We start from the raw sequence: 14,869 nt of genomic DNA, 5'->3' as shown, positions 1-14,869 counted from the left end.
AAATTGGTAAAAGTGCTTGAAAATCACTTCTAAAGACTTGGGGATGCTTGTAAATGATTTTTGTCCAAAATTGCATCAGCAGATCCTACGCGTTATAATGTTTGAAGAGTGATTCGGGTAGCAAATTTAAACTTTTGACATTATACCCATCTTCTGCATGTTGTGTTGAGCACGTACATCAAATTTCATACCATTTGGACGTATAGATTGAAATCTGGGATAATTTTACTCTTTTAGGGGACTTCCTTGTCAAAAAAGTGATGATTTTGTGCATTTTTGAGTTCCAAATTTTATTGTGAGCACATAATCTCTTGTTCTACACATCAAGGGGCGCCTATGGTAGAAACAAAACTGAATTTTGACCAACTGGATATCATATGTGTATGATGTCTTAGAGGCCAGATCTGAGGTCAAAAGTTGCAACTGAGTGCACCCTTGTGATCTAGACCATAACTTGCACAAAAAGTGGTCAAATCAATTTTGAAACTTGTTGTGAGTTGCTGGTGTAGTGAGGAACCTCTGGTGTGAAATTCACTTCAAACTGACCAGTGAGACATTATACACGTATGATGTCTAAAGGGCACTTTTAGTGACCAAACTTGAAATCTGACCTTACTAGGGTGTTAAGCAGAACAAAACAATCTCATAGACCAAGTTTGGGCCAATTTTGATCACACAGACTTCATACACGTATGATGTCTCAAGGCAAGATCTGAAGGTCCAATTGCACTTTTGACCACATAGGAGGTTTGGAAATGATGTGTTAAGCTTGCTTGCAAAATTTCAACTCATTTGGTCACCTAATTTTGCATTTAAGGATATTTTTGCAGATACAAGAAGGTAAAGATAAAAAAGTGGTGATTTAGAGCAATTTTGAAATCCAAAATTTCTTGTGATCACATATTCTTGTTGTATGCATCAAGGATTACCTTGGGTAGAAATATAAGTAAAATCAGAGCAAAAAGACATCATACATGTATGATGTCTTAAAGGCCCCAAATCTAGGTCAAATCCGACATATGAGTATACCCTAGTGTCCTAGAGCATAAAAGAAGTCCCTAGCCAAAATTTCGTTGAACTTGGAGCACATTTGAGCTTACAAAGGCCAAAAGACAAAACTTGGGCAAGGTTTTGCTTGTATTGGCCATAACTTGCACAAAAAGTGTTTAACTTGAACTGTGAAAGTTGTTCATTGTTGCTTTAATGGTAAGGAATCATTGGGATAAAAGTCACCTCATTCTGCCACAAAATACATCGTATATGTATGATGTCTCAAGTGTCAAATTGGAAGTCAACAGTTGCATATGAGCTCACAGAAGTGTTTGTTCAATTTGGATCACTTTTGGCTTAGCTAACCTCCTCTGGAAGTTGTAGACAACCAAACAAAAGAAGGAATGATAGACATGTCTAAAGGTGTCAAAATCATAAACTAAGACTTGGAGTGACTAAAGTACATCAAGGAGAGTCTACAGTTAAAGTTTGGAGCAATTCTGAGCCAGTAGACATCATACGCAAGTCTCCGGGCACAAATTGATTGTTTTAACTTGAGCTCCTGATATTGGATTCAAAAACTTTTTTTTATTAAAATGAAGCTCTAGAGTAGCTCTACAACATTTAGTGTCAACCTTGAACAACAATCAAAGACCCTATGGGTCATTCATTGTTGGTCAGCGTTCGAAAAAATGTCGTTTAAGGCCTCAAAACTCATTCAGAAGTTAGGGGTGTCTAAAACTGACAATTTGAGAGAATTGTGAGAAAACGGGCACTCACGTTGCGCCCCCACACAGTGTGGACAACCCGCTTTGTCAAGGGGGAACCCATTGGCCATCCATAGACTACCCCAACATGTTGTTCCACTCATGCCCACATATCTCGCATCCTCTTGTAACCAGCCGACTTTACCCGCCTTGTATCCTCTTGTAATCCGCCTCGTTGAGGGGGAATCCAACGACCATCTGTGGCCTACATTCAAACCAGCCCCTGCTGATCCATCTCTTCCTTCGTAGTTGCTACCTCAGTGGCCCACTTATCCTGCATCATAGCCTAGAGCATAGACAATTATGGTGCCGGCTCATAACCTACTAGAGAAAAGCATCCTACACTTTACTAGACCAAAGTGTTAAGAATGTAGACATGGGACTTAGACCTATGTCATCTTTACAAAATTGTCTTGGGCAAGTTGATATTCAGAGGACTCCATGATACCCACACCTGGAAAACTTTGTCTTGACAATGCTGCCAGCCATTACTAATAGGTGCTACGCTTGCAACCACCATAAGTAGCCCCTCCTCAACAAAAAGGGTGTCTATGAGAGTGACACTAAAGCATATGAAGTGGTCAAAACCTGGATGCAAGGAGGTCATTGTGTACAGGATGGTTCCTGGGATGACAGCCAGCAAGAGTACAAATGGAAAGGCGGATAAAAAATTTGCCATCACAAAGACTGCCAAACCATAGTGCCCATTCAAACGCTCCCAAATGAATATCTTGTATTAGAGGAAAATTAAGTTAACCCTTGTTCAACACAAAAGAAGCAAGTGCAAAGGCACTAAATAGAAATGGTACCTTCATGTCCTCAATGAACGATGGAAAGCTTGCAACCCCCATAAAAGTCAAGAATACGGTCACGAAAATAAACAGGCCAGCCCTTGCCTACACTTTAGAAAGATTAACTCATGAGTGTAAAATAATTGCATTAAGATGCATCCAAGGTATTTATGTGCAAGCAAACTATGTGCATCTAGTGCGTAAATGAGTGTCCGGATGTGATGCATACGGATGATGTAAGCATTTGCACAAATACAAGCGTGGATATGCACCACAAATTTTAACCTCTTACCTGAATGTCATCGAAAGATTGGCCCAGTTTGAAGTAGATTGTGCCTACGCAGATTGACAGCATTGTATACATAAACAAACGGAACCAGAGCAATGTCTCTTCTCATGTTTGTGAAGGATCTTGATGTAAGGTAGAGGTATATTTCAAGGTGCTCGCTTTGCCAAGATCACTTTTCCCTATTGGCTCTCCTCCCTGGAAACAATTAAACATCAAGATGTTATAAATCATGCAATACTATAATGTAGAAGATAGCAAATGCTAAGATCCGTCATGTCAGCAAATGCTACAATTCTACATTTGACGTAAGAAACCTTTTATTGTACTTGTTTTGTTGTTATAGCCACCACCTTTCACTGTACTTGTTGTGTTGTTATAGCCACCGCCTTCTTCATATCTGAGTTCGCATAGGCTCCGATAAGAGTCTGAGCTCTATGTGAATTTGTGAGTGTTTCACTACCCAGTTCCTCATCTTTTGTCTAGCACACATGAAAAGTGCATGGCTTGGTCTTCATCAACAATATGTCAAGAAAAACTTAGTCACATGGCAAACAAGAATAATACCTCTTCAAAGTCAAAATTGATAACCCATAAGAAATGGTCCGAGGGATTCCAAAAAGGAGGACAAGAAAATCCAACATCATCAAAAAACTACAACAGACCATTTTGAATAACTCTGTTGGCGACCACACACTTTCATTTCTTTCATGTTTAGGGATTTACCTCTTGTGCTTTCAATCGTTCTCCAAAGTAGACTGTTTGGCCAGAAGAGAGCAGACACAAGTGATGAAAGAGCTCAAAAACCTCACTACCTGGCTGATGAATTGAGATAAGTAATGTTCTTCCAGACTTGGCGAGCAATCGGACCCTCTTGACAACATGGAAAGCAACGGCACTGACAAATTCATTGTGAAAAAGCAGCTTCAAAATAGTACATAGTTCTTCTAGCCATATATGGCAAAGATGCTTTGGCCAAATTTGAATGCTAGCAATACGTATGGAACATCATCTTGATAATCAATGAGATTACCTCCTGGATGTTAACCCCCATGTGAATACATAGCATAAGGAGGCACAATACACTGAACATAGGCTCAACACGAGCCCAAGAGCAAACCAAGGCCTGGTCTATAGTGGCCAACGTCACTAGTAAATCCGACTCAATACATATCCCACGAGTGATGGGTAACTCACCTCCAACTCGGGGAGCCAAGTCGGCTCAGACAAAAAGGAGTACAATAGGGTTCGGAGCACCAAGGCTCACCCTTCCTGGCATACAACAAAAGGGGCTCGAGTCTCACTCGAGATACTAGTCGAAAAGCCTCAAAACCGTCTCGACACTCTGGTTCAATAGAGACCAGGTGGAGATCCAAATAACCACAACCCATAGCAGCAGGTAATCGTGCAACCACAGCCCACTGCGGGCATAGACCTTAAAGCACAATGTAAAGGAGGGGCCTGGCACCCACTAGCCTGAGTCTGAAGCTGTCCAAACTGCTCCAAATACACAAAGCAGCCCTCTCTGGCTTGACTGTCTATGCAAAACAGACTACCCCGCTGGGTGCAAGGAATGACCTGTTGAATAACAATAGAGGCAGCCCCAGCCGGGTCTGCTCCTGCTTCAACCCTTGTAAGCTTGTAGAATCCACACAGCCTCTAGTTGGACTAACCTGCGTCTCCAACAGGCCGCTCAGGGCTCGAAAATTCAACTGCGCGCAGCCCCCTCTGTGGGACTGCCTTATAAATGCATGAGCTCGAGGTGGAGCCGCCTGTGATAACCCGGGCACAACCTTACTGTAGGCTGCCCCGACCTGCACCTGTATGATGAATGCAGCCCAATCCAGGGCGCGACCAATGGAATTAAAAAGCAGCCCCCACTGAGTGGCAGGCTTGCTGGATGCACACCCAAAAAGCCTGTGGTAATGAGGGCGCAGCTCTATGGCCTGCAGCCCCAAACCTGCTGAGCTGAGGGCGCTGTCTGCTACCCCGCGACCTACTCCTGTGCAGCGATGAAACAGCTCGTGGCCCTCGCACTTGGGTAGGCCCACGGCTAATGGCGACCCTGTAGGGCGCAAGCACTGCCCACCACTGTGCACACGTGAAGATTGATGACCCGGCGCGTGAGCTCGCGGTCGAGGCGATGGAGTTTCCCATGTCTCTGTGTAACGGCAGCGAACCCGAAGGTTCGTTAATAATTGCTTATGCATGCCTTTGGGCCTTAATCCCCTAGGCGTCTGTAGGACACGTTCTCGCGCAACAGCCCCAATCGAATACTCAATGCCCCTCTCCACTAAAGGGCCTTCCCACACCCGAGGCCTCTCGTCGGCTCGGAGCCCTCGAGGCCTCGGAATATGAAAAAGAGCGAGTATCGAGAGGCCGAGGAGAGGTGGAGGGTCCCGAAATGCTCTCCAAAAAGTGGACCCATAACACTAGAGGATTAAAAATGCTCTTGCATCTAGCTCATTGCTGATGCATGGATCAAAATACATCACAATTTCTGTATCTCTCTCTCTCTCTCTCTCTCTCTCTCTCTCTCTCTCTCTCTCTCTCTAGTTGTGTGCACGCCTATGCGACCGATGACTACATAGTGCACTGCAAGAGCAAGCTCCTGTACATGCGTGTCGGGGTGGGTGGGTGGGGGGACCGGAATCCCTCCCCCTTTTATATTAGTATAGATGAGTGATGCAACTTAGCCATGGTGAATGTGAATTTCAATGTATATGTATGTATGTAGATATGTGTGTGTTCGTGTGTAATGCTTTATTTGTACGATGTGTATGTATGTGTGAAAGACATACATATGTGTTACACACACACACACACACACACACACACACAAGGTGTGTATATGTACATGTGTATGTATGTATATATATATTACACACACAGATATTATGTGATATCCCTCCCCCCGATGCCCCCTCCCTTATGTATACGATATGAGTGTGAAATAATGAGGGGCTACCCCTATTGTATACGCTTATGTACAAAATCCAAAAACCCCCCTCTTGTACACTCACGTGGTACCATACGGAAAAACACAGTGAATCCCGCGGGCGACTGCATTATTTTTAGAGGGGAATACATAGACATGGAGAAGTGTCCGAAATGTGATTCCGAGAGATATCGAGTAGATCTCCACGGAACAAAAATTCCACAAAAGGTTTTGAGACATTTTCCTGTGCTTCCTCGCATCAAGCATTTCTTCGAATGTAAGTCCATGGCCGCCCTAGCATCATGGTATGAGGAGAATAAATCTTCGGATGGTGTGCTACGGATTCCTGCATATTGTGCAGCCTGGAAACATATAGATGAAACATGGTCGGATTTTGCCAGGGAAGCTCAAAATTTGTGCCTAGGCCTGGCTATGGATGGCGTTAATCCATTTGGTCAAAGATCAACATCTTACAGTGTATGGCCCGTTGTCATCGTCAACTACAACATTCCCTTGTGGTTGACTACGAAGAAGGGGCACCTATGGCTAAGCTTGATTGTGCCGGGGTGATATAAAGTGAAGAATATGGATGTGTATCTTCCTCCACTATTGGAAGAGCTACAACAATTGTGGATTGGCATAGAAGTGGTGGATATGAGCCAACACACAGGTCAACGGAATGCATTGATTAGAGGCATTCTAATGGCATGACTATCCCGAACTAACAGAATGCTCAGGTGATTTACACTTAAACTCAAACACTGTAAATCTTGGTTTTTCTCAAGCTTATCTATTATCATGTGTATATATGCAGGGCTTCAAACAAGCGGATACAGAGCATGTGTCACATGTGGACCTACACTGAATGCACGTCGGGCGCCCTCATTGAAGAAGCAAATCTACAAAGGTCATCTAGCGTATCTTCCAGAGAATCACGTGTTACGCGACAACTTTTTGGGAAGAGAGCCACCGAGGATGTCTGCACAAGCATGGTTAGAGCAGAAGGAGATGTGTGTGAAGGTTTGCCCCGAGGGATGAAGAGACTCTCTCTATGGTACGAGTTACCATATTGGCCCCGACTCATGATCAATCACTTTCTCGATCCAATGCACATATCCAAGAATGTGGATAATTTGCTATGGGACCATCTGACTAGCAAGAAAGATACTTTGGGAGCCAGGGTTGACCTTAGAAATGTGGATCATATGGAGCAATATTGGCCGCAGACAGCATCCTATGGATCGATAAAACTTCCTAGAGCACCATGGATTTTCAATGGAGCCCAAGAACGCAAAGTAAAAGAGACCATTCAATCTGTGCGGACCTCGACTAGCGTAATGCACTCGCTCCGAACGTGTTTTACTAAAGAAGGAAAGCTTATCGGTTTGAAGTCACATGACTGACATAAAATGTGTCAGGTACGTTCATAATGGAATATATCATAGTGAGAATTGTGTAACAAATTCGTGTGTGGACTTTAATATTATTGATGCACGTGTTTTGTAGTTTATTTTACCGGTGGCCATTGAGGGATGTTTGTCTCTTGACGTCCGTAACACAATCGACAAACTTGCGAAGTTGGTGCAATGGATCTCACAAAAGGAGATCAATGTAGACTCCATACCATTTGCCAAACGAAACGCTGCAGAGGTTGTGTGCATGTTTGAGAAAAACTTTCCTATTACCATGCTAACCATTCGTGTGCATCTTCTTGTTCACATAGCTGATGAGGTTGAAATAGCTGGCACACTATATTCCAGATGGATGTTCTTTTTAGAACGTTTCATGAAAAATCTCAAGGGATATGTGCGTCAGAAGGCACGTCCGGAGGATAGCATGGAAAAAGGTTGGCTGGTATCAGAGTCCCTAGTGTACATTGGAGAGTGGCTAGACGGATTTGATAAAGCCCTGGACACGCTATGGAGAACCATAGATGATGAGTGCATATCTGGGATTGTCATGTGCAATCTCGGTGTTGAGAAGAAGATGATCAAATATCTAGAGGCTAAAATCAACCAATTTTGCATGCTTCACAATCCAGTGATGCAAAAGTGGATTTCACAATATGAGGATGCAAAGCAAGAGCGACAAAGGGCACCGATCGAGTGGAGATGGGGAAGATGACCACCGATGCACTATCCGACGGGTCTGGAGAGCCTACCAACATTCATGAGCTTAAGATGGTTGCACAACAAATTGAAAAGTGCACAACAATGCGGTGAAGATCGAAGTGACTAAGGAGGAGTGGGAGTACTCTCGGGGTTGCACAACCAAGGTAAGTTTGCAATGTACGACTAGTGACTTCTTAGATGTTTGAACGGCCACTCATAATCTTTTTTGGTTGTAGTATAAGTCATACACAGTAGCATGGTGAAAAGTTGACATGTTAGGATGGAACGGATCGACAAAAAGCATTTTACTCAAGATTGTGGAATCATGGCAAAATTTGAATAGTCTAGTCGACGACGGTCCTCTGATGCAGATCCTGTGGTGGTGGAACTCACTTACTTCGGCACGCTACAAGAGATTCTGAGGATCGATTATAGAGGATTTTTTGTCGACTTGTTTGATGTGCAATGGTTCAAGATAATCATGGAGGATCGCAACGCTACTGTGCGTAGAGGAGAGTTTGGTTTTCTTGAGGTGGATTCAACTAAGAAATGGACTGATCTAAGAGACACTTTCGTACTACCCGAGCATTGTGAACAAGTAAGTATGTAAATAGTTAACATCCAATTCTAGAAGTTATGTGCTTGGAAGCTCTCATGTAAGCTATGTGGCTCTGGCAGGTGATATTTCATCCTACAAAGTTTGCATCAAACTAGCCCCTTGTAGTGCACGGACGTATGAAGGCTACCATGTTCCAATCACAACGGCATCAATGGAGGAGATCAGAGAAGATGCTTAGTCAGAAGTGGCTGAGGTGGTGCCAGATGAGCATCAAGCTGCTACTCTCTATGGGGTGCATGCAGAGGATCTATAAAATGAAACGGAGGACATCAATTTAAGCGGAGAGCTCTACATAGATATAGGAATTTATGCTGAGCTTTGTGAGGATGAGAGAGAGACCCCTTAAAGCCATAAATATTGTATTTAAACAATTTTTCTCCGTTTTATAATATATAATGTATTCATGTGCCTTTTTGTCCATTTTTGTCTATATGCATCTTTGCATCATTGTATTTAATGGTCTTTGCGTCCACTCCAGGTACGTATGCTCTAGGTCTGTTCTCACAAGCGGGGACGACGAGCACTTCGCTCCGAGTTTGATGGAGACTGAAGTTGCAATCGCGAAGGCTTGCTCAATATAGATGTTGCTCCCACCACTAGATCTAGTTGATCCGGTGAAAGAGACACTAAGAAGAACTACTACTGCTTCTCAACGTCTCTTTCACCCAATCAATTAGATTTAGTGGTGGGGCAAGCAACTTCTATGAGCAGACCTTTGCGATGCAGCTTCATTCTCCATCGCACCCGTAGCGCAGTGCTTTTACAAATTCACAGAAATTCAACAAAATCTCTCTGCACAGAAATTCCTCCCCCTTTATGAGTCCTCTCTCTCTCTCTCTCTCTCTCTCTCTACATGTCCATGTTTTCTTTTCCATTCATTCAATATTAAGATTAAATGTTCGTGTGTTTAATGCAGGTATGGATGTTGATGAGTTTCTTTCTTCTTTGTCACCCGAGTAGAGACAACGGTACGTGGAGCGTCATCGCTCTAGAGCACCATCACGCGTTCCTACTCCTTTAGCGTCTCCCTCTGTTTCGGAGCATTCAGCGCACTTCGAAGCTTCAGTGTCGACGAGACAATCTTTATACTCGTCTAGGCACCAACACTCTAGTAGTGGCGGCGGCGGTTATTGTGGGGGTGCCGCCGCCAATGCCTTGACACCGCCTAGTGTTCGACGAGGCTCTTTACCCTCCCCTTCTTTGCCTGCCCCCACAGTAACCACGGCATCACCATCTACACCAGGTTTTGCACGGCTATATGCCGTTCTTGGCTACACACCACTAGCTACTCCTCTAGGAGTCACTCTTGTCGACACTCCTCGCTTCGGGGCCCAGACTCGAGTGGAGACACCTGACGTCCGTACCCCCATCGAGACGTTGCTAGAGACCCCTGCCGAGACACCCAGGTTCACGTGTCACTGACGAGAGGGCTTGCCTTACTCCGTCGACTTCAGCGGGGGCATCTTTTTCCATGATGAAGGCAAGAAGGTGATCTCGCGCATGCACGGTCTTTGCTCTCAAGTGTTTAGACACTACGTACTAAACACCTGGAGTGAAGTACCAAGTGATTTAAAAGACAGAGTCATCAGCATGCTGCATGACGAGTTTCTCGTTTCAACACGGGATGACCGCTTCAATGAAGACTTGATGAAGGTCCAAATGCGCGAATACTGCAAGTACAAGCGTTCCAGAGTGCAAAAAGCAATAAAGCACGGGTGGAACAGAGCAGATTAGCTAGCCAAAGAAGATTGAAAGAATGTGAAGAAAGTAGCTCGCGAGAATCCCGACAAGTGGAAGCAACAAAAGGAGGCAGTCAAAGCGTGAGTAGAGGCAGGGAGCTTGCACCACTCTGGGAGCGGCAGGTGGGTATCATTTGAGGCCAATTTTGTAAGTGTTTTCACATTGCTCTTCAGTTTTGATAGTTTAGGGTTTAGGGGTTTTTAAATTCTAATATAATGGATTCTTTGTATGTTTAACAATGGTCGATGACAGGACATGACCCCACACCGTACAAGCGCGAGTATGCAGGCAAGAAGGGCCTAAACGCCTTGATAGACATTCTAAGTTCTCGTGGCGGCATGGTTAGTTTAGGGTTTACTCTTTTCTATTTGTTGTATTGATTTATAAATTATATGTTTATACATACAGAAAGCTGTCTTATTGTTTTTTCTTTTTTGCAGAATTCGATAGATATGCCGCTTGGATGCGATGAGACGTCTAATTACACGACATCAGTCTAGCCATAGCTAGATAGCATTAGTTTCCTTTTGTCATAGCATATGTATCATGAGATGACGTTTATACGTCTTTTTGTAACTATTGGAAAACCATGTATATTTTTTCAATAATGACAATGGTGTTGTAACTATTACATTTGCAAAGTTTAACAATCAAGTGATTTTGCCTATGATGTACAATTGTCATTGATTTACTTTCATCAATTTACTTTTGTCAGTTATGTATATTTATTCTACAAACAATACTATGGATAATGGAGTTAATGGTTATACTGTCTTGTGGGTGACTACTTTGGGTCTATATCTAAGCTTGCACTTTCTTTCAAAGGTGAATGTGGGCTTATCTTGGATTAATTTAGGTTTACTCAATTATTGAAACATTCAATATGGTTGATGGGTGAATGCCCTGCCACCAAAAAAAAAATTCTCTCGGACGTCGCTATATAAGGCTTTGCAGTGCCGCTATAAATGTCGCTATAGGTGGCATCTAAATGTCGCTATGATCATAGCTATAGGCGTCACTATATAGCGACGGCTATATCGACGCTCGTAGTGACATTCCCGTATCGACGTTGTTAGCGACGGTCTTAGCAACACTGGGGAGTATAAAAACCCAATGTATTTCCGTCGCTAACAGTGTCACAAGTGCACACAACCTCTTGTAGTGTCAACCGGCTTTCCTCCATGAGAACGCGAAGAGTGACAAGATGACCAATGGTGCTATGGCATCGAAAAAAACCCGCTTGTCCCTTTGCACACTTTCATTATCTTCAGCCCAATCACTCAATTTCATCTCCACTATGCACCCAAACAACTTTTCCATAAGAGATCCAATCATTATAGTCCGGTAGTTGTTTACATTTTTTACATCCCCTCCTTTATGCAAAGGCTTAACCCAATGAGTACAATCATAAGGCATACCATGTTGAAGTGCAAAGTTGAACATATCACACATCAACTCATGGGTAAAATCTCTCGTCCATTTGATCATCTTCGGCTTGATACCTTGAAGATCTCCCGCTTTGCGAGTGGCCAACTTTTCAAGTCCACCGCATACATCCTCAATAGTAAAAAAAGAGGGCATGCATGGGAGTGAACCATAAAATGGTATTTTTTCAGCATTTGCTTGCTCATATAATTGCCTACAATGTGTGTACATATCCACAAGAGTCAAGTTACCAAAATTCTCAACCCGCTTGCCCCTCAAGTTTCTCCAAAATCTTCCACATGCATGTGCATTTTCTTGGACTTAAAAAAGTTGTTGCTTTACTTCCCATCTTCTTCTCTTCTTTTGAATCAATGCCTTGTATGTATGCAAGTGATTTTTATAGTTATCTTTGTCCATAGTTGCATCAAGCTTTAACAAGGACTATTGAGCATCTTGACATTCTTTATCAAACCACCTTTAGCGTGATATATCTTTGTTGATACCATGGAGATGCTTTATAGCATAGCATTGTTCGCCACAAGAACAAATAATTTTATTGAAAGCTTCCTATTTAGTTTCCAATAATGCATCATATTGAAGCTTCTTCATCCATAATTTTTGCTCAACCATTTCAATGTACGTTGGTGCCCGTTTGAAATCCATACATAGCGACAATTTCTCTTTCCTTTGGCTGAGATTATCATGCTTAGTTGCTTCTCCACATGAAAGGTCAATATATAAGGTGCGATGGTTGGATTCCAGGGTCCATTGGCCAAACATAAAACTCTTTATGCAATACATGATGGCTTCGGAGAGTAGCATATAGTCAATCACACTGTCCCCAGTATGTCTCTTACATGTAAATCCATTGGTTCCACTCCACAAAGATACACCATTGGCAATGAGCATACTCGTGATATTACACATGTGTAAAAGTAACTTTCCATAGTGATCCGGCTCTCTCATCCATTGAAGAACGATCATACAAGTGAACTTCCTCCAACTCCCTTGAATTGTATGGCATATCAAATTGTTGAGTATCATGTTGCAATGTTTTTGTGCGAGCATTCATATCCCCAAATACAATAACATCACCTTCACCTTTGAAATAAGCAATGTCCTCTTCACTGATCTCTATCCATGCAAGCATAAAAGGGGGAATCATGATGAGGAATGTAGCAACCGGCTACAAAAATGGGTGTTCTTTTTGGTGTCATAATTTTTAGCCATACATAACGATTGTACTTGTCATCTTTCACAATTGTTACAAAATCTTCCAATCCTTTCTTAACCATAAATGCTACCCCTCCTTGTCCTCTTTGTTGGTTAAGATTCTTTGACCACATCAATGAATGTACATTGTAATTCCAAGATGTTAATCCTTTGTGTAGCATGCTCCCAAGTTTCAACAAAAAGTACAACATCGGCTTTGCTTGGTAGTTCATCAATGCCAACCCCCACATTCCATGGGTATCCAATACAATTCCAAAAGCATATTTTCAATTGTAACTCGGTCTCATAGGTCACACATCCCTATTTCTTGAGGGACTTGCCTCCTACTTTTGCACATTTTCTTCATGAGAGATCTCCTTTTTTTTCTTGTTCTTTTCCTCATATGCCTTGCGACGCATATTTTGTAGCTTAATAGTGCGATCTTCACATACAAAACATTTTGTATCCCTCAAATAGATCCAACTATTATCAAGGATAATCATTCGCTTGGTTTCATCCGGCATGGTGCATACAATTGGCCATTCTCCCAAGCGAGGAGCTCCTTGCTTCCCCACTCTATGTGCTCCATAGACCATAACTCCGGACTTACCAAAGTGGGTTTTGAAGAAATCTTCGATAACAATGGCAAGAGAAGGAGGTGATATAGCTATGGCCAACATCTTTTGGAAAGATAGCTTAGTTGTAGCTTGTCCTTGGTGATAAATTTTTTGAAAGAAGCATCAATGGCCTCATTGTAAGGTTCAAGGAACCATTGAGGTAGTTCAAATTTATACCAACTTGGGAGAATGTGTGGTGTATGAGGAGAGAGAGAGAGAGAGAGAGAGAGAGAGAGAGAGAGAGAGAGAGAGATATTAAATTCAATTAAACAGACAAAATGAATAGTCACAATGGCATACATAAGATGATGGGAGAGTGCATGTGCTCCCCAAGTTAACATTACCTCTTAATCCCTAACCAGAAGATGACATAGATGTTTTAAGGCCGGTATGAAGCAAAGCGGAGACCTATTCTAGGCACACAAGATCAAATTTGCAGAATCTCTACAGGGCCACTTCAACATCTCACACCAAGATGCAACATGGTGTATAACCAAACTTCAAGCAATTATTTTGAAGGTTGTATCCCCCTCCCCCGGGGAGGTCACCTACTAAAAATGTAACCTATCACGTGAGTTCAACAGAAGGATATTTAAAGTTCTTGAAACTTACAGAAATATATATACGGAAGGGCGTTATTTTTTTAAATTTGAAAAAAACTTACAGATTTGAAAAAAAAGGGTACATTATATTCTTAACAAAATTCATAGATAAGTGGTTTTAGAAACATGTCTTGAACGCACGTGATATGGTAGTTTTACACATAGTGAACCCCCCGAGCCCCCTCCAAGGGCTGACGCCTCTAAAGCTAAGCTTGCATCTTTAGCTACAAAAATTTATTGAAGATTCTCTTAGAGCTGGTGTTGAGGAAGATCTCAAAAAGAAACTCAACAAGAAGTGGAAGATCCTATGGAGTTGCAAGTAGTGGACTTAAAAATTTGTATGTAATTGGGCCTACCCAATTTCCATCAAACGTAGATTTCTTGTTTGGATCATCATACATCAAGGGTTATGGTATGGGGGAAAAGCTCATCGAATTGGTGTCAGTTTAGGCATCTATACTAGATGCCACATGTATGTTGAGGATACTCCTCACCATTTTTTGAATGTACGGATTCCTATAAAATTATGTATCCTTATCACCATTGTGTGATGTCCATAAGCTCTCATACAATAGATGTCAAGATCTATTACTTTGGGAATTATAAAGGATTGGATATACCACTATGGACAATATGGAGGGAAATATCCTTTGGTTCATTTGGTTAACCAAAAATGCAGCTTTGTTCAAGTCTCCATCCTTATCGTCTTATGTCCTCCTTATTGAGTTGAGAAAAAGTTCAGAGTACCAGGGTAGGGAAATTAAAATACAT

At 42.3% G+C, this 14,869-nt stretch overlaps 1 pseudogene; it reads right to left on the bottom strand.

Annotated features, from left to right (window-relative positions):
* Positions 1 to 1,898: 1,898 nt before the first annotated feature.
* LOC147447501 (uncharacterized) lies at positions 1,899 to 5,044 on the bottom strand (annotated as a pseudogene).
* Positions 5,045 to 14,869: the final 9,825 nt, after the last annotated feature.

The sequence above is a fragment of the Adiantum capillus-veneris genome, chromosome 11, assembly GCF_014529385.1.
Source record: "Adiantum capillus-veneris isolate H3 chromosome 11, ASM1452938v2, whole genome shotgun sequence".
Classification (NCBI taxonomy): Eukaryota; Viridiplantae; Streptophyta; class Polypodiopsida; order Polypodiales; family Pteridaceae; genus Adiantum; species Adiantum capillus-veneris.
Note: the sequence above shows the minus strand (reverse complement) of the source record. Positions and strands in the feature narration are given on the sequence as shown.